At 39.4% G+C, this 20012-nt stretch overlaps 1 protein-coding gene across 7 annotated transcripts in view; it reads left to right on the top strand.

The window, feature by feature from the left end:
* The window catches only part of CNTN5 (contactin 5), a 5719910-nt gene that overhangs the window by 2864042 nt on the left and 2835856 nt on the right, over positions 1-20012 (top strand). The window lies entirely within an intron of this gene.

Consider the following 20012-nt stretch of genomic DNA (forward strand, 5'->3'; position numbering starts at 1 on the left):
CAAAAGGTATTGGATCAGTTGGACAGGAAAACAAGAAAAATGCTTCATGCTTATCAAACATATATTAATATGCTTCTGCTAAACTGAGCAGGGAAGTCATTTCAGACTTAACCTGGCCAAGGCATTTGACACAGCCCACCAATCGGCCATTGCTGACAATTTGAAGTGGTTAGATATAAACCCTTTCGTCACCCACTGAATACCCACCTGTCTCACAGATTGGACACAGGAAGTTACAATTGAAGAGTTCAAGTCTACAAAGAGGCCAGCCACAAACAAGAGTCCTTCAGGGGTCAGTCCTTGGACCACTCCTTTTTGTCATTTACTTCTCTGAAGACAAGATCAATGTCAAGGGTCTCTGGATTATTAAATCTCAAGATGATTGCAAATTAGGAGCAGTTGCAATGTTCTACACAAAGGGCTAGTACAGACAAATAACATGTTTCAGAGCCATTAATAAAACTTAATGCCACAAATGCATAATAGCATTCTTTGGGAGCTCATCCACCCATGGTAACTATCATATTGACAACACACCCCTAAAAGCTGACTCATTAGTAAGGGACCACATAGACAGTAATCTAACCTTTGGCCATCACATGTCTGCAATAGTGAGGAAATCATTCTATATTGTGCAACCTATAAACAAGGGCATGGCATCTAGGTCCAAGGAGGTCATTGCTCCATTTTGTTTTTTATTCATCAGACTTATCATTGAGTACAATGCCCCCTTTAGTATGCACCTAACCAGGCATATCCAATGACTGGAACATCACAGAAGTTCCTCACTAAAAGAATACAGGGTGTAAGTAACATGTCCTATGCAGACCATCTTAAGACTCTCTCCCTGTATTCAGTTTCCTTCAGGCTGTTGAGGGAAAATATATGCCTGGCATACTAGGCATTGTCAGATCCCACCCTGATGGACCTCCTGTATATTTGCAAAATAAAGCAGCACCAGAACTACCCATTCTAAAGACTTAAACCTTTTTTGTGATATAGATTGGACTTGCTGCAGAAACAGTTATGTATCCCAGAGACTACCCCTGCTCTGTAACAGGCTTCCAAATCCATGTGAAGCAGAGTTCCCCCCAAACCCATTTCATGAGTAACTTGGGCAATTTGATGGGGAATAGGAAATTCATCCCTGGTTTGGCACATATGTCTCAAATGGACACATGCAGCCTGTAAATGGTTTATCTGCCAGGCTCCTGCTTGTAAATGTTTCATCTGCCAAGGCCCTGCTTATACTTATCAGGGGTACAAGAACTTGTCAGAGATTTGGGATTAATGACTCTGCTTAAAATGGCTCTTGTGGTCATTAGCCTAGTACACACCTATGAATCTATATATTGAAAATAGGTCTATAACTACCTGTAACATAGCAAGAAGGTTAGTTGTAATATAAGCTTATCTTCAGACTTTGATAAGACCATACAGAAAGCACTGATTATTTAATTAGAACAAGTAAGTACGAGTGTAATGTTGGTACGACGGATAATAGCATGCATACCAATGGGTCATAAGTATTATACATCAACAGGCAGGTGAAATACTAAGTTATAGTAATAATGTCCCACAAAGCTCTGTCTGGGACTCATATTAGTTAGGTTGTATCTTCCTTATTTATCTTTTTTTTTATTATTTGAGGAGTTCTACATTCTGTAAGCAGATAGCTTAAAAATGGGAACGCCAATTACCCCTGTTAAAGATACAGCACGTTTGCAAAATATCTTGATTAGATTGCCCAGTTGGGCTCAGGAGAATAATGTCCTAATAAATGCATGAAAACTAAGCATATGAGATTTGGGAGATACTGATTGAAAAATGATTATTATGATTGAAATTGTGGATTTATTTAAGGACATTGGGTATATGAATAGATCCAGCTTTGAGTTTTTCTGATCATGGCAAACAAATGGTTAATGACTGTTATAAAACTACAGTAAAGTATTAAAGTAATACATGAAGTCAGTGTGGCAGCTCACCATGAAAGAAAAATCAATAAGAGTACACTAAGGGAAGTAGATGTAAAAACTGGAAAAGATATATGGAATCTCATACAAAAGAAAAGGGGGAATGGAAAAATGAACATCGATTCAAGCTTATCCTTGCTTCATCCCCATATTGCCTTTTTTAGGCAAGGCTCAAAAGACAAACCCACCGCCGTAAATAGCACAGGTAACAAAAATCTGAGGGTAATACTACTCAATGCCAGAAGTCTAAACCTCAAAATGCACGCACTCGAGGCACTCCTCAGTATGGAGAAAATCGATATATGTGCAGTAACAGAAACCTGGTTTAAGGCTACAGAGAGCACCCCAGCACTACCAGGCTACAACTCATACCATACATTTTGACAACAGAACCCAGACTGAAATACAAAAGGCGGAGGAGTATCCATACTTATCAAGGATACCCACACCTCCAGGTTAGTGGCACAGCACGATGCTTCAGAGATTATCCACGTGCAACTAACAACGGGCAAAACTGCAATTCAAATTGCTTGATCACCTACCATGTCCCAGGACCCCCATTCGGCATTTCTGGAAACACTGGGTAACATAAAGGTCCTACCAAACACCCTAATATTGGGTAATTTCAACTACCCGAACATTAACTGGAAGAACTACTCAAGTACTAACTCCCTTGCCCAACATTTCCTAGAATTTATAAACTAAAACACCCTGTAACAACTGGTCAACACTCCCACCAGAGGTGACAACATATTGGACCTTGTCATCACCAACATGGGCAACCAGTGTTCCACACCAGAGGTCAACCCCTTGCTGGTTAGATCTGACCATAAACAAATCACTTTGGATATCCACAATCTGCTCCCACCCCCCGGACAAGAAAACCACTGTGAAAACCTTTTCAAAAGCAAACTTCACGTTACTTAAGATGGAGGTGAAAAGTTTCAAAGCCCCCATGCTAAAGGATAACGCTGTGCTAATCAAGACAGTAAGTGTGGTATCCTTTGATTATTACAAATATTTCATGGAAGTGTTTAGCAGATGACTAAAATAAAGCAAACTAATAGGATAGAAGAATCATCTGTAATTACTATGGTTCAGACCCAATAAGCGAGAGACAAGATGTATTATAGATTCATACACTGTTGCTAGGCTAATGACCTAGGAGGTCTTTCTAAGCGTAGTCAAGTTTTCCCAAAAGAATGATGATGTCCTGTATCCAAATAGGGCATTGAGGACCAGGCGTGGTTTAATCTTCCCCATCCACTGGTTTAGGTTGTGATTAAACTGGGTAATAAACTCTGCTTCAGATGGATGGGAAGCCTGTTCCATAGCTGGTGTAGTCTCTGGGACACATCTGTCTCTTCAGCATGTTCTGTTTAAATCCCAAAAAGCACTTGGACAGCTGTTTCCACTGCAAACCACAATGTTTATTGACATAGACACAGCACCAGAAACCACAATGTAAGATTTAACACTGACATCAATAATTGCCAAAGATCATGTTAAGGAGAGGCTTACTACTAACATTTATAGGAAACCGCACTATTCAGATTCCCTCTTGCATTATACAAGTTGCCACCCTTGGCATGCTAAGGAAGGGGTGGTAAAGGGACAGTTTATTCGTATGGCTAAAATGATTTCTAATGACATCATGTTTGAGCAAGAAAGTAACAAACTTTTTGATATGTTCCGATAGGCAAGAAGGTACCTGATTGTTAGTATTCATAGTAAGGTTAGTACTAAAAGGTTAGAAGGCACCATCCTACCTCCTTTTAGAGGTTCCACTACTCAGATTATGGAGGAAGGTAATGACAGAAATGGTACAGGTAACAATACTAAAAAATTATGCCAAGGCATTTGTCACAACTTACACTGTGGAAAGTGATGCAATTGGTAACATACTATGTTAGAACTGGAAAATATTTCTTGGTATGGGAAAGATTTTTAGAAGTTTGTGGATAGACCATGTATAGTATATAGGATAGGGAAGAACTTGAAAAAAACTGTTGGAATGCATTGAAAAACTGGCTTTAAATTCCGCCAAGAGATAGGGAACCTACAAGTGTGGACTTTGCAACCAATATAAATTTATTTTTGAGGGTAATCTACTAGCGGTATGGATCCACAAGTTGGTTACTTCTTTCCACTGCACTTGTAATTCATTGGGTTTAGTGTATGTGGCAAAGTGTGTTCAATGTTTGTGTTTTTATGTGGGAAAAAACAATCAGAAATGTAAAGGGCGTATTTATGAGCACAATCTAGACATAAGGAATAAGAATGTTAAAAAGCTCTTTATACAAGCATGTGGAAACACACCCTGAGCATTCATTTTTATTTTTTTGGATTGGATTTTGTACCCCAAAATATGAGGGGTGGGCCATGGGCAGATCTTGTTGAATATAGAGAAATGATGTGGCAACTAAGGTTGAATGCTTGTGTGCCCCCTGGCATTAATGAATGTATTTCAATTAGTAGTGTACTTTGTTTAAAATCATATAAAGTATAAACCCTGCACCTTATGTTCTAACAACTACCTTCTTTTGCATTTGATAACAAAGGGTTAACAAACTTGCTTCTCTTGTTAACTGATGTGTTGGTCATGATTTATTTTACCATTTAAGTATTGTAGAGCTCACTGAAGTTTTAGATTCTGATGAAGTCTTGGTTATAGACCGATGAAAGCGCTTAATCTTCTAGGCTTATTACTAATACGTTTTTTAACTTCTTGCTGGCTCGCAGGTGTCTTTGGTACCTTCAGTTTTGGATTGTCTGTATTTGTTGTTCCTGGTTTGTGTTTTATCTCATGTCTTACTTTGCTGCCCCATACAGTACTGCAGAAATAAATTCTATACAGGTAATGCTTGGGAGACAAATAAGGTGTAGGATACGATTGATAGTATCTAAATTTAAATCAAAACTAGTCATTATAAAGCATGACCAAAGAACATTTTTCTGACAGAATACATTCTATCCAAACTCTATATGTGAAGTCCCTTATGCAAGATACTCAATGCACAGGCACAAATCTATGCCATCCTCTTGCTTGTAGGGACAATATATTGGTTAAAATTGGATTATATTGGCTAGGCTTGTAAGGGTCCTAAAGCCATTAACCTAGTAATCTATGAACCTGTGCTTCAGTGAAGTGAACCAATGTACCTTACTTAAACTTCAGGGGGAAATAAAGTGGAAACAACAGGTATCCAGCATAAAATAATGATAAAGAAAGGTCTCACATGATGCAAACTGACCATGACTGAAGAGTCTCAAAAGTGAAAGTTATATATTTGGACCAATACCATGGTGTTTGAGCCAGGTGTAGTGGGGCCCATAGCTAATTAGACTGTTCTAGCTTCATTTAAGGCTCTACTGCAGCTTGTTATCTAAGACAGTGGTAGAAGTCACAAATCCAAAACATGTTCTGTGAGTCTAACTACCATGGATTCCACTCTAACTGAACTTGGTTCTGCCAAGAGTGGTCTGCTGAAGGACACTGAAAAATCCTAAATATTCAATCACTTTTCTAAATGTTTTTTCCTCAACAAGTTCCAGTCATATGCAAGCTACACAGAGTGGTTAAGAAATCTCTTATTGATATGCGATTTTAATTGCAGGAAGAGGTTGCTACTGTTTATGCCACTGGTATACACTGAAGACCAATCAAAATATGTTGATTGTGCCCCCAGCACTTTACACTCAGAGTAACTGCCTAGTTTGCCCCACCCCTAGCTAAGCCTCTATACATATTCTCCTGAGTAGAGTTGGAAAACGGATATGACTGATCAATGCACTTGTTCAAATGGGAAATTTGAATAAAATAAGTGTCTACTGACCTTATTCATACTGTTATATAAGATGACTGCATAATCATGAGCACACTTTCTAACAAGGTATATAAATGCCTAAAAAATGCAGTAGTGAAGAGAGGAGGAAAACACTATGTCAAGAGAGTTATGTCTGTGTCCTCTGTATCTAGCTGCAGCTTCAGAATAAAAATATTCGTATGTCAGTTTACGGATGAACAAGCATGTGTTAACTTCTGTTTATATCCATGTGTGAGTGTGTGTGTGTGTGTGTGTGTGTGTGTGTGTGTGTGTGTGTGTGTCTGTGTGTGTGTGTGTGTGTGTGTGTGTGTGTGTCTGCATGTTGCTGTGTCTTTGTGCATGTGCTAATGTGCCTTTATGTGTGTTAGTATATACTTTTGTGAGTGAGAGATCAAGTGCACATGTGCATGCATGTGTGTTTGTGTTTGTTTATCTGCATTTATGTATTTTATTGCCCAAGAGGTTCTGCTCTTCATTAGTTGAAGTGGTGGCTGTTGTGGCTTAGTGGTCTATGTACAGTACTGTGCTTGACAAGATCCATGGTTTGAGACTGGCTGTGCCAACTATTGGTTGAACATGCTGAAGATGAATGCCTAAAAGTAGAGTGTCTTCAGTATAAAGAAGTCTTGCCAGTGCTGAAAAACTAAAGTGCTAGTTTATTTGTATGTCAAGAGATTCCTTTGTGTTGTCAACAACAAGCAACATTCCCTTTCAGTTTTTGTTGAACTTTACATAGTCGAGACCAAATATTCGACATTTGGATGTTCGAACACAAAAAAAAAGAAGACAGAAAAAAAGCACTTTAATAGTGTAGGCAGGGGGGCAAGACCCCCTGCACCACCCACACCCGCCTACTTAAATATACCAACTCCGAGACCGCACTACAGTGCAGAAAAGGGAAATCCCTATCTGCACCGTACAATGCCGTTGAAAGTCTATCTTCGAGCACTCAAAATTTCGAATGTTTGGTCTCGACCATGTAACGTTCGTAATTTTGAGAGTTCGAAGATTTGACAGGTACCCTACCTGAAGTGCTAATGACTGATGACTGTATTGAAAGCATTAAGTGCAGAAACAGGTCTGTGGATAAATGGACTGAGCAGCAGAAAAAATGTTATGAGAAATGATATTGTCCCTTTCAGAATTCATATGCTTTGACATGAAGCTCAGTCAAATAGTATTATAAACATCTCCATCTGCATGTTTCTGCAAGACAAATACAAGAGCTACAGTTTAAAAAATATCAGCCAGCATAGCTTGGGAAAAGCTTCTAAATTCAATAGCATATGTCATTATGACTTGAATGGCTTCATGTTTTACTTCAGTGATTAAGATTTAAGTCTTTTTCATGAAATTTCCATTATAGCAAAAAAGCAAACGTTTTTGTTGGGCTCTGTTTGTGCAATTCACAATGCAATGGATTTATAGATACAATTTCATTGAAGGTACAGTGATACCCATTCTCTGCTGTTGTAGGACCATAGAGATGATATATATATATATATATATATATATATATATATATATATATATATATATATATATATATATATATATGGATCTATCTTACAACGTCGACAAGTCAAAACGCCGAAAACGAAATCACCGACACCACATAACCGACATTTCACAAACACGAAACCTCACATGCCCGACACACCATAATCCCGACAAGCAACAAACAAAACAAATCCCCGGTCCAAAAAGCACACACACAACACAAGCACACCAAAATCCTTACAAACCAACACTAAACCTCACATACACAACTACCTACAACCTTAACCCAAACCCTAACCCTAAGGTCCGCCACTATCGCACACTCACCTAACCCGCGCCCTAACCCTAACTCACTTAACCCGCCCCTAACCCACAAACTATCACAGTCGCACACTTACCTAGCCCGTGCCCTAACCCTAACTCACTTAACCCGCCTAACCCACAAACTATCACAGTCGCACACTTACCTAGCCCGCGCCCTAACCCTAACTCACTTAACCCGCCCCTAACCCACAAACTATCACAGTCGCACACTTACCTAGCCCGCGCCCTAACCCTAACTCACTTAACCCGCCCCCAACCCACAAACTATCACAGTCGCACACTTACCTTACTCGCACCCTACCGTCCGTCAGTACCGCATACATCCACAGCCTTTTCCCATGTCGATGTTCTCAGCGTCGGGGTTTTGATCCGTCGGTCTTCTCCGTTTTCGATCTTCTGGCGTCGGTGTTCTCGCTGTCGGCGTTCTGACTTGTCGACGTAGTCAGATAGAACCATATATATATATATATATATATACATATATATATACATATGGATCCATATGACTTGGTCGACATTTCATATCACTGACTGTTTATTTGGTCGACAGTTCATTTGATCGACAAGCATTTTAGGTGGGAGGCTTCGCCCCCCCACACCCCCAAATGTGGGGGGCTGTGCCCCCCACACCCCCACTAACTATATATATCAACTCCAGGGTCGCACAACATTGGGGTAGGGGGCAAATGCTTGTCGATCAAATGAACTGTCGACCAAATAAACAGTCAGTGAAATGAAATGTCGACCAAGTCATATGGACCCATATATATATATATATATATATATATATATATATATATACATACATACATATATATATATATATATATATATATATATATATATATATATATATATATATATGGTTCCACTTCTAACCATTGAAATTTCAAAACATCGACAGTCTGATCAACGAGACCAGAACATCGAATTTTAAAATATTGAAGTTTACATGTGTAACCAAAAAAAAAAACCCCCAAAAAAAAAGAAAACAAAATTTTAACAATTATATACAGGGGGATTTCACCCCCCCTGCACCCCCCCCACCACCCCTACTTTAATATTCCAACTCTGAGACCACACTACAGTGGAGTAAAGGGAAATCTCCCATTTAGCGCTATATGCAGAAGTGCTAAACAGGAGATTTTCGTACCCTATCTGTAGTGCCATCACACAGATGGCACGTAGACACACACAGTATGCAGGGTACCTTGGTGCCCTGCAAATACACAAACATTCTCCCACCTACACTTACCTTTTTCTTCCCTTTCAAAACTTCAATGTTTTAAAACTCGATGTTCTTGTCTCGATGATCTGAACTTCGATGTTTTAAACGTTCAATGGTTTGAAGGGGAACCATATATATATATAGATATGTATATATATATATATATATATATATATATATATATATATATATATATATATATGTGTGTGTGTATAAAAGTTAGGGGGTGGTGATGCGGGGGGTCCCACCACATGGGGTTGTAGGGGGCACTAACTCTCCTACAAAATAATTGCTTAAATTCTTGCTGAAAATGGATTTCTGTGATTTTTTTTCATTGCTTTGTTCATCATAATAAAGACCTTCAATGACAAATTAAGTCACTGAAGAGCTATGAGAATGCACTCAGCCATGTAAAATGAAGAATATACACATATATACTAAAGTGTATTACACAGACAAAGAAATTAATTTCTGTTGACAAGGACCGTGGGTTCACACCCACTCTTTGCCAGTAATAATAAGGTTTAATTTCTGCACCTATTCACTGCAGAAAAAATATATAAACGTAGTAACTTGGTATACAACAAAACAAGAAAAAAAGTCTATGTCCCTATAGTAATATTGGTTTGGAAATTATCTTCATTTGAAGACAAGTACCTGGTATAAAAAAAAAGAATGAGTCGTCCTACCAGTGTATGATGGTATATGAAGACATACTATATTCCTTCTCCTAGCTATAAATATCTAACTTGCTGTAAGGAATGTCTGCTGTGGAGAAGTAAAGAAAAGGTACTTCTCTGAGTCAGCAACTTTGTGGATTTTCTCAAATCCTAAAGGCAACATCTTTAATAAATGTGGCTGGTTTGCTTACTGCATAATTACTAGTTTCACAGATTCCTCAAGAGAGATAGCTGCATCTGTTCTCATTATGGGAGCCATCTCCCCTATGTCCCCACAAGCACACACACACATAGACATATGCACATACATACCCCCCCCACACACACACACACGCACACACACAGACACACATTAACATCCACTTAGTCTAATAAATATCTCATCTAAGGAAAAAAAAGTATTTTGATTTCTTATCCACTAATCTTTTCTCAGATTGGATTGCACACTCAGGATATCATGTTATTATCTTGGCACATCAATACACACTAATAGGATTTAATTTTTTTTTAAATTATTACTTAAAACATGTTCCTTACATAACATAAACCTTTGAAATCTCACTATATCAGCAAAAGGACTTATACTTCCATAATGAGAAAGTTATTCATAAAGTTTTAGCAATACACCAGCAAAAGATTAATACACTGTTTTTTTTAATGACATTATTTCTATTTTATTTACTAATCCCTATAGGTAGGCATGTAGGCATAGGTTCATAGGTTCATTGGTGTATACTAGGCTAATGGCCTTGACGCCTTTACAAGTCTAGCCCATAGGATTACCGTGGCATTGTGCCACCCAACCTTATTTCCCAGTGCCTCTGTCAAGTAGAGCCACTGGAATGATCCCCATGGTGAATTTACTATTTCCCACCCATTCATCAAGATTTTTCTTGAAGAGGGCCAGTGAGGTGCTCTGACATGTATGGGAAGTCTATTCCATAAGATGGGCAGTCTCTGGGTTATGAGCCTGTCCCTCCATAGGTTCATAGGTTCATAGGTAGGTAGTAGGCTATCTGCCCTAGGGCATTTATAAGCCTAGCCAGAATGTGTTGGCTTTTGCCTCCCTTTTAGACTAGATTCCTGAGCCTCTGTCCAGCAGGGCCATAGAAGTGATCCCAGGAGCAAATTTACGATTTCCCATCCAATCATCAAGATTTCTCTTGAAGAGGGTCAGCGAGGGGCTCTGCCTAACATGGACTGGGATTCTATTCCAGAGCAAGGGAAGCCTTTGGGATATGAATCTATCCCTCCAGAATGTCCTATTTGTTGTTGTGCTAAGGTTTAAATCCCTGGAGCATGTAGCTCTAATGGATCTGGTTTTCTTGAGGTGGAGCATGTCCAACAATTCCGGGTTAGACTTGGCTTTGTACGTCATGCAGAGATCGCCTCTGAGTAGGCGGTAAGCAACTGAGTAGAGCTGGAGTTTCTTTAGTCGAGCTAAATAAGGCATCTGTTTGAGGCCCACGATCCTTTTGGTGAGGTATTTTTGAGGTCTCTCCAGCAGTTGCAGGTGTTGGGGTAAGGTACACCCCAAATGGGGCATTGTACTCAATTATGGGCCTGATGAGCGATGAGTAGAGGGGCACAATGACCTCTCTTGATCTAGATGTGAACTCTTTTGTGATTAGGTGGGCTATGTAGAAGGTTTTTCTAACCACTTTGGCAATGTGATTGTCAAAGGAGAGGTTTCTATCTACTTGGGTCCCCAGATCCCTAATTACTTCTTCCGTACTTAGTGGATTACCTCCTATGTGGTAGTTTGTGGGCACTTTGTTTTTCCCAAAGGGGTTGACTATGCATTTTTTTCAATTTAGCTTGAGGCTATAGTTCTGACTCCAGGTATCCATCTCCGTAAAGCCCTTCTGGAGGATGCTTGTGTCAGCCGGAGAGTCGATTATGGCTCCCAGTTTGCAATCATCTGTGATCCAGCATGTTCTGTTGATTGTGGTAATGAGGTTGAGGTCTCTGGATCATGTGGTGTGGAGGGATTGGGATTTCTTTAGATGTAGCATTTCTAACAGAGCTAGGTCAGACATGGCTTTGTAAGTCAGGCAGAGATCGCCTCTAAGTAGGCGATATGAGACTGAGAATAGTTGGTTGTTTTTGAGTCTGTATAGGACAAGTGTTTAAGGCCTATAATCCTCTTTGTAAGGTACTTTTGCAGCAGAGAGGACCCAGTAATGAACCCTGTGGGACTCCACTCATGACTGGTCAGCAGTCTGACTTGGAGTCAGCTACTTTCACACTGTGGGTTCTATCTGTGAGCCAGTTTGCAACCCACCTAGTGATATAGGGGTTAATGCCTAGCTTATTGAGTTTTTCTATGATTCCTGAGAGGGGAATGGTATCAAAGGCCTTGGCCAGATCAAGCTAGGCTGTGTGAACCACCTTGCCCTCATCCACAGCTCAGGTGACTGACTCAAAGAAGTTGACCAAGGTGAGCAGGCATGATCTACACTTCACAAAACCAAACTGTGGGGGATCCAGAGTTTAGAGATTCCTTATATCCTTGTTTATTAGGTCCATGATGATGCGTTCCATAGCTTTGCATATCAGACTCATTAGGCTAATGGGGTAATAGTTCCCAGGGTCTGTAGTCACTCCTCCTTTGTGGACAGGGATGACTGTAGCAGTGTGCCATTTGGTAGGGACAAAGCCTGAGGTGAGGCTGTGATTGAACAGGGCACATGGGTGATGTGCCAGTTCACTCTGTAGTTCATGTAGAACACACCCAGGGATATTGTCAGGTCCCATAGAAACTGCATTCTTGGCCTTGGGCAGTTCTGTTTTAACCTGTGCAGCAGTAATACTGGGTGCTTGGCAATCTACAGTTAATGTGATAGGTCCTTTGGGAGGGTTAAGAGGGGTAACATTGGCATTGAATCTGTCGGCCAGTATATTGGCAATATCTGTTGGCTCAGTATAGGAGGTACCATTGTGCAGTAGTTCAGAGCAAATCTGGGAATTGCCATGAAGATTTTTTACATAACTATAGAAGACCTTGTGGTTGTCTTTATCATCTGCCGCAATTCTGTCTTCATAGCTAGCTTTAGAGGATTTGATGTTGGATCCAACTCCCACTAGAAGAGGCAGCCCTAGCTTTCAACTCCACCTTCATTAGCATATTAGACTCACTTGCTCCCCCTTGCAAAGTCCGAATTAAGTCCATCATATCTCCATCGCTTTCAAAAGCTACTTGTACCCTTATGCTAACTAGAGACAAATTATGGAAAAAATGGTCACGAACTAAGCTCCCTGCAGAATTACAAAAATATAAAGAACTCAGAAATCTGACAAAAAAACACATAAACAGAGATAAAAAGGACATCTATAACAAACCTCCCACAGCCCTAAAATCTAATCCTAAAAAATTCTGGAACTCTATTAACCAAATATTACATCCCAGTAATCTTAGCTCCCCCAATCCATGCCCAGACAAGACATCTGAAGAAACTGCCACTATCTTCAATACATATTTTATCGATTCAGTATCTAAGCTACTGAACCCTAATCCAAACTCTTCTACTACTAACATCTCCAACTTTTCTGAACCTACTCCTAATACTATCTCCTTAAATACCTTCTCCCTCAAACCTGCTACATCAAAACTCTACTCTCTAAATTAAAACCATGCTCAGCATCAGCAGACAATATTCCTTCCACTTTTCTTCTACTAGCAGCTGACTCTCTTGCTCTCCATGTATTTATCCTAATTAATCACTCTATAACTGAATCTAAAGTCCCTTCCATCTGGAAACAATGCTACACTCTACCTATACACAAAGGAGGTAACTCTTCTGATATCTCCAACTTTAGACCTATCGCTATCCTCTCCCCTCTTTCTAAAGTACTAGAAAAATGTATTCATAAACAAATTATGCAGTATCTAATACAGGAAAATCTGCTTACACCCACTCAACACGGCTTCAGACCCAAACATAGCACCACTACAGCTCTATTATCCTTCTTCAACACTGTCTCTATAGCCATGGATGACCATAAACTTATTTCTTGCCTATTCTTGGACCTCTCAAAAGCATTTGACACTGTCTCACATGCTTTTCTGCTGCACAAACTGCATAACCTCATCTTCTCCTCTGATACTGTTGCATGGTTCTCCAGCTATCTCACTGATAGGTCTCAATCAGTGAGATGTCACTCTGCACTCTCCCCTCCTCTCCCTATCAAAATGGGTGTACCTCAAGGGTCTATCCTAGTGCCTTTACTTTTTAATATCTTTACTAATCAGCTCTATACCTCCTGTCCTCAGTCATCTTTAGTGCAATAGACAGATGACTCTACAGTCATCACCACAGCCAGCTCTCCCTCTAAGCTCTTCTCACCTACTCAGGCATCTTTTAACTTAGTCAAAGCATGGCTCTCCAATAACCAGCTCATCCTTAACCATAAAAAAGAAAAAGACGTTACCCTTCCTACCTAAAAAGTTCAACAATATTAAACCTTCTGTCTCCATACAGTCCCTTAATAACACTCCCATTCAGGTAGAATCCAGGAATAAGCTCTTGGGCGTAACCATCGATGATCAGCTTAAATTTGACTTGCATGTTAATAACAGTATCAAAAAGACTCATGCAAAACTAGGGGTCCTTTATCGTAACAAGAAATGCCTTACCTCTGAAGCCAAGATTACTCTCTCTCTCTTACCTACCTTCTACCCCAGTCTAATGCACAATTCTCATATTCTCACAAGTCTTAACTCAACACTCCTGACCAAACTCAAATCTACCTACAACAAGGTAGCTAGGTTTGTTGCCCAACAAACCTACAAATCCCATCACTGTCTCTCTTTAAAACACCTAAACTGGCTTGAATTATCCCACCAGCTTCTTCTCTCTCAGCTCCAGATCATCCGTTCTATCCTATACCAGCCTTCCTACTGCCTAGCACTATCCCCTCTCATCTCCCATTATTCTCCCTCCAGACCTCTCCAAAGCTCTAACCAAGACCTACTACAAATCTACAAATCCAAGTCTAAATTTGGATGCAACATGTACAGCTATCACCCCACTATTGCCTTACACATCCTAAACAATTTATGACAGCCACCAAAGAGCACTTTAAAAGTCACTAGTCCTGCCACTGCACTCTCCCTCCTTAAACATCCCCTACTTCTCATACCTTAATCTCCTTTCAGCCCTTAACTCACTCTTCTCACTAGCTCTCTCTAATCTTCCTTGACTACTCTTTCTACTGTCTTCTAAAATCTATTAACCAAATTGCCTTAGAAAAACTTTCTATTGTAATTGTCTTGCCTTTATGCAATGACATCATGATAAAATTGGCTTTATGTAACCACTTACCCCAAAAACTATACTCATCTTAATGACATATTTATTTTTATACATCTTGAAATAGTTATGCTATACTCCTGATTATTGACACTGTATAACATAGTATTGCTCCTTAATGCCTTGTAATAATCCTGTAACATTGCTGTTTAATGCTAATTTATAATAAAAATTGTATAATATGTTGGAGCTTTTCTCCCCGGGCAACTGCAGAAAAAGGGCTCTTCAGCTCAGTCGGACAATCCCAGTCAACAAAGGTAAAATAAATAAATAAAAATCTCAACTTTTTGTTGAGGCTGATAAGGGAGTTTCCTCCTTCTGTTGTAGAGTTTGTTTATGGCAGGGGGACCACCAGATTGGCTTCCTATCTTTGGAGGAGAGCATCTTGGTTCTATTGGGTATGACGAGATCCATGCATTAGTGTACATGTTCATACAGTGCATCGGTGTATGATTCTGCGGTCATGCAACTATTCTCCATTTGCATTGGTGCAGTGAAGTTAGCCACCTCTGTTTTTAGGAGCCCAAAGTTAGCTTTGGAGAAGTTTTTCATGGTGGTTACCTTTGTGTGTGTGTGGGGGGGGGGGTGTGGATTTCCAAGGTGATTAGTTTGTGGTCAGATCTAACCAGGGAGGAGATGACTATTGGTGTAGAGCAACGGTTGCCCATGTTAGCAATGACAAGGTCAAGGATGTTGCTACCTCTAGTGGGGGTAAGGACAAGCTGGTCCAGGGCACTGGAATTAATGAATTCCAGGAAATGTTGGGCAAGTGTATTGGTACATGAGTAGTTTTCCCAGTTAATGGTTAATGGAGGGGTAGTTGAAGTCACCCAGTATGAGAGTGTTAGGTTGGACCCTAATATTCTCCAAGGTGCTTAGGAACGTAGAGTGCAAGTCTTGGGACATGGTTGGGGACCTATAGCAGGCTACAACCTGAATCACAGCCTTACCCAGTGTTAGCTGCACCTGAAGTATCTCTGATGCTTTATGTTCGGCTACCAGTCTGGAGGTGTGCGCATCCTTTATGAATAAGGAAACACCACTGCCTTTGGAGCTTCAGTCCAAGTTCTGGGGCTGAATGCTGTGGAATGAGTTATAGCCTGGTAGTGCAGGGGTGCTTTCTGCTGCCTTGAACCAGGTCTCTGTTACAGCACAAATGTTGATGTTCTCCATGAGTGGTAAAGTAAAAACATTTTGTTAAAATGTACATCAAAGCTATCCAATGGATTTTATTATGGACTGTTGAAAAAATAAAGTAGCAATAAATAATTGTAAAAAGTGTGCTTATACATTTATTTACCCAAGCAGTAATGGGAACAGCAGATATGATATTTTTTCAATCTTTGCTGTATTTTCAAAACATAAATTCTGCCATGTATGCATATAAACAGTATGTATGTGTGCTTGTGTGTGTGTGTGTGTGTGTGTGTGTGTGTGTGTGTGTGTGTGTGGGGGGGATAAATATATGTGTGTGTGTGTGTGTGTGTGTGTGTGTATATATATATATATATATATATATAGATATATATATATATATATATATATATATATATATATATATATATATATATATATATATATATATATATATAGATATTTATAAATATTTATACACATAAATATATTTTTTCATCAGGATGCCTACAGTACAATCAGCAAAGTGATTGCTATAGCTGGCTGTGAAAAACACCTCTAACACTGGTCTTTGTGTTCCTAGGTATTAGCTCCATCTTTGTAGCATATCACCATCAGGCAGCATGTCTGGATCTTCACCTCACCAGCCACAGTCCTGGTTCTTCAGGCAGCTATTATAGGGTTTAATTCTGCTCTGGCGACTGAGTAGTGGAGTATATGGGTGCAGTCATCATGCTGTGGCTACAACTTGTAGTTGAATCAGTACATGGGAGGGGGTCTTAACTCCTTTGTTGTGTATCTGGAAAGGCAGTTGTTACTTATGATGTGTAGTCTTCCTGCATTCCGTCTCTTCCAGTAATGATGGCAACATTACCAAAATCCATTCACTAACTTAGCCTGGCAGTTGGACTTTCAATGAGTAGTGGAGTATATGGGTGCAGTCATCATGCTGTGGCTACAGCTTGAAGTTGAATCAGTACATGGGAGGGGGTCCTAACTCCTCTGTTGTGTATCTGGAAAGGCAGTTGTTACTTTTGATGTGTAATGGTGGCAACATTACCAAAATCCATTCACTAACTTAGCCTAGCAGTTGGACTTTCAATTTCAACTGGGTATGCAGGAAATGAGTGCTTACATGAACACACCACCCAGTCCTTTGCCACCAAACTGAGGCAAAAAAACAACAGTTGTTAAGGTTATGTAGTTCACTAAGTCAACTCAGGTCATCTTGAATGTAATCATTTCTTCAATTCTCTTGACCAATGGAGATGCAACTCTAGGTAGATATATGAATAACTAAATTGTCATTTAACTGCTGTCAATACACCAACCCAGTTACACATAAAACTATAAATACTTATACATTGTCACAGAGCTACTGCAGAAAGAAAGATTTTACCCATTTGTGCACATTTACAATAAGGCGTGTGATATAGGGAAATATTGCCAGCCCAGATATCTGGAATTTTGTTAATAATTTTCTGTCATTTGTGAATATTGATATGATTTATACAGAATGGTATGTTATGTACTGAGCTAAAATGTAACCATAGCATGCCCTGCTGACTTAGAACAGAATATAAGTTAAAATTAGATTGGTTTATGATTTTGCTGTAAAAGTTATCTCTCAGTTTCAGTGAAGCAGACACAATTTCTGAGCTAGAAGTTTTTGTATTGTCTTAAAAGGGAAGCAATTACTAAGTTTAAAATGTAAAAAGGGTTTTATTGCTTTATGACTTCCTAGCACCTGCACAGTTCTGAGAGATACATATTTTTAACACAGATATGTTAAATTCTGTTAGTTTCTGTCTTAGCCTGTGAACTGAGGTCAGGTGACAAAAAGTGATGTCATCCAAGCTAACCCAGCAGTAATATTTGATATTGATTTAAGAACTCTCTCAGTGAGAGACTGTGCATTTTGTATTTTGTCTTGGACGTAGCAAGAACATCCACTCATCATCATCATCTGCACTTGCCTTGCTGTAAGTAAGATTTAGGGCATAATATCTCTTTTAGGTACAGATAAAAATATAGCAAAGATTAGCTTAGATTTTTTTGTATTTGTTTGAGACTGTTCTGCAGTGTTCTTTTAAATACTCCCTGTGATTTTGAACTCTGAAATAACTGTGTGTGTGTGTGTGTGTGTACTGAGTATTGTCTTGTTCTTTTATTATTTATTATTAAATATATTTAAACCTGTCTTTGTGTCTATTTGTGAGATATATTTAAGCTCCTAGAATACTTGCATATCTATTTGGTGACACTGTACAGGCCACTCCAGTCGCCTTGCTTGGTTAGACTACAATTTGTATTAATAGTAACATTACACAGTAGGATTGGACACCCTTTGTAAGGGGTTATAGTAGCTGATAAGGGTGGCTGGTGGCAGCTGGAACTACCTTATAGTCTGGGCAAAAGGGTGCATAGCTAGTTTACCTGTGCCAGACTTTCCCAAGTGTGTGTGTGTGTGTGTGTGTGTGTGTGTGTGTGTGTTTGTATATCAATCAAATCTCAAATTGTGTGTGTGTGTGTGTGTGTGTGTGTGTGTGTGTGTGTGTGTGTGTGTGTGTGTGTGTCAGCTACTTGGGCAGGGACTCAAAGCACTGGATGGACAGAGAGGGTGTTGGAGGTCTTAGCTTATCCACTCAGCTGAGATCTCAACTCTATAGCTGTGCCATTGAGAAGTCTTATTGGTGATCTGGAGAGAGAGGGCAAAACTAGTCCCAGACTGACTGTGATCACTGTGTGCTCGAGTCAAATCGCACTTTACTCTGTGTGTACTTGTCATCCTGCCAGTATGTACATCCCCTAGCTGTTGCCATTGTTGAAGATTGAAGCTCCTTGATTATTGGGCCAGTGCAGGGTTGTCACAAGGCAATTAAGTTTGTTTTCTGTTTTTATACTGAGAGAAATAATCACTTCCAGCACTTCAACACCAAACACAGGAGAAAGACGAAATAACATATGTAGCCTATCTATATCCATTATGTCTACCAACAGAAAACAACCTGAGTGCACATCTGTCTGTTCTGGAGATGCTGCCCCCATTAACATGGGATTGAAAGCTTTAAGAATGGTTTGCTGAAACACTGGACTAGACCAGAGCACGTGCTCTAAATTTGTCATTACCTCTAACAATGAGCACATACGACATCAGTGGTGCATAACTACCTAAAAATATTGAAGAACCTACAACTAAATATCATTTTGCCTGGCGCCTTAGTCAGTGCACTTTCTGATGAGAGAGGTGGTTCGACAAAGTGGAATGGTTGAATAGGAAAAGAGAAGGAGGTGATGGGAAATATTTATATATTTATAATTATATATTTGCAAGGAACTGTTTAATGTTATTTATATTTATTGAAAATTATGAGCAGGAAGCTGGACCAGCTGAAGACTCTTAAAAGAAAAGAAAATGCTGTAAAGACAACCATAGCACAAGTAAACTTAGCTGCCTACTTTATTAATATAAAATACATAAAATCATCTCAAATACTAAATAAGCCTGCGAGAAGCCAAGTTCACATGCAGGGGAGAATGGTTTCCCTGCTCCCCCACAACTTGACATAATTTCTGATGTAGCTGCATGTTGTTGAAAAGGAAATGTATTCCTACATATTAAACACCTTGTTGACAAGCTGTGTTTCAATAAACATCATGCATTGACAATGCAGTACTCCTATAAACACAGTGCAGGTGCAGAACATCATTAGTGTGAAACAATAAGAAAACAATGCAAGTTAGTCTTTAAACATGGCAACTTCTAATATGAAAAAGAAAAGAAAATTCACATTTTTACACGTATTACATACACAAGCACAGTGCAGCCTGAAATGTTTGCCCTTACACTGTGACTCTAACTAAAACTTGACTTCTATGTGCTATAGGCGAATTTATCCCGTTGGTGGAATGCACTTGCATAAAATTAATGTAAATGATAAAAGTCAAACTGTAAGTTTTAAAAATATCTGAATAAAACTACATTTTAGCATCCTAATGGTAAAATAAACATACTGCAACATACTAGGTTG

The sequence above is a fragment of the Protopterus annectens genome, chromosome 5.part0 (assembly GCF_019279795.1).
Source record: "Protopterus annectens isolate FY-2018-M chromosome 5.part0, PAN1.0, whole genome shotgun sequence".
NCBI lineage: Eukaryota > Metazoa > Chordata > Ceratodontiformes > Protopteridae > Protopterus > Protopterus annectens.